The sequence below is a fragment of the Cicer arietinum genome, chromosome 5 (genome assembly GCF_000331145.2).
Source record: "Cicer arietinum cultivar CDC Frontier isolate Library 1 chromosome 5, Cicar.CDCFrontier_v2.0, whole genome shotgun sequence".
In the NCBI taxonomy this organism is placed as follows: Eukaryota; Viridiplantae; Streptophyta; class Magnoliopsida; order Fabales; family Fabaceae; genus Cicer; species Cicer arietinum.
In genome coordinates this window covers 30,920,736-30,922,744 of record NC_021164.2, presented here as the reverse complement: position 1 = coordinate 30,922,744, position 2,009 = coordinate 30,920,736, and positions in this window count along the sequence as shown.

Below are 2,009 nucleotides of genomic sequence, written 5' to 3'. Positions count from 1 at the left end.
GTGGTTTGAATTGGAATTGTTGTGGTAATTGTGTTGGAATTGCTAAGTGTTATGTATTGATTATCGTGTGTGAGTGCGATGAATTGTAAAACTATTTCGAAAACCAATTCGTCGTGGTGATTGTGTGGGTTTTGCTAAGTGTTAAGTTTTGGAGTTATGTGTGAGTGTGATTGAATTAGTTTAAGTATTTTTGGAAGAATAAGCAGGGAAATCGATTTCCCAATCGATTGGATGAGTTGCAGGAAGTTCACTATTTTAACCTAATCGATTTGGCAATCGATTGTATAAATATGTCTTTCAAAATCTTTTAAGAAATCGATTTGGAAATCGATTGGCAGAGAGGCAAGAACTCAGCAAAACTGCCAAAATCGATTTGGAAATCGATTTGGCAACAAAGGGACTTTGGTCATGCAGAAACTCAGCAGAACTGACCAAATCGATTTGGCAATCGATTGACTCAGCAGAAGTCCTTATTTTGAGTTAGATAATCGATTGTTCAATTGATTTATCAATGCTTTGGTCAGTTATGTATTACTTGATGATTTGAGAACTTCATTTTGATTTCATTTTTAATTGGCAAGCATTATATGAACTTTTAGCATATGGAAAATCCTTTTAAGGTGCATGCTTAGTTGAAAGGTTATTTTGTGCATTTAAAACTTAAATGTTATGTGTTATCTGTTAATTTCGATTGGTGACCCTTTACAATTATTGTGGAAATATGGGTTTTGCCCTCAGATGAGAGTCAGGACGATCCTACTGGTTCGTACCCTACGGACGGGAATGGAGATGGGAACGCTTGACTGCAGCTACGTTAGGAGGATCTCACGGGGCGCGTGGAGATCACTCAGGGTGTATAGTTTTTGGTAGGATGATCAGATTAGGTTGATGTATAGGGACTAGACACCCTTTTTTTTGGGTTGGAGTATTTTAATTTAGAAAACTGTACCTATACTGATTTTATCTGTTTGACATTTTGTTTTGATGGGGTCTATGTACCACCTTTTGGAATGTAAATACTTTGGATTCGTATTTCAAAAACGATTCCGCTGCTTGTAAATTCTGTTGACTTGTTTGTCGTTGTGTTACGACTTAAATATTTATTTAAAAGTATTTTACCTTATTTAAATCTCTTTCAAAAAAAAAAAAATATATATATATATATACCCTCGCTTTGAAAAACGGGGTGTTACATTGTGGTATCAGAGCATTGATTTAGTTTTCTTTGGGTGCTGTGGAACCTTGGTTATAGATTGTAGGTCAACCTATAGGTTGAGAGTTGTTATCTGATCATGCGTTGGTTTAGGTGGCTTGGGTTGTCAAGTCCAATATAATTATTATGTGTTGCTGTGGTCGGAAGTTAGTTTGGAATTATTTGAAGTAGTGTTAAGACTCTACTTGATGATGGTTTTATAGGAAAACCATGCCGCCAAGAAGGAATGACGCTCCGAGAGCCAACGCTAATAGGAATGATCAAATGGCGGAGGCTATGAATAACATGAAAAAAGGGGAAGAGAGATCCGTGCTGCAGAGTCAAGAGAGTTAGAAGACTTTCGTCGTTACAATCCTCCTAAGTTTAAGGGAGATGAGGATTCAGAGAAGGCGGATCAATGGATCCAAGAAGTGGAGAAGATCTTCGAAATGATTAACTGTCAGGCGGGAGTGAAGGTCAGCTATGCCACTTATATGCTATTGGGGGATGCTGAGTACTGGTGGAGGAGTGCAAGGCTATTAATGGGATCAACTAAATTTAAGTATTTTTGGAAGAATAAGTAGGGAAATCGATTTCCCAATCGATTGGATGAGTTGCAGGGACTTTGCTATATTGGCAAAATCGATTTACCAATCGATTTTTTGGTATGTTTTTCAAAACCATTTAAGAAATCGATTTGGAAATCGATTGGCCTTAAGACAGGAGCTCAGCAAAACTGACCAAATCGATTTGGCAATCGATTTGGCCACACAGGGACTCAGCAGAACTGACCAAATCGATTGCTCAATTGATGTAA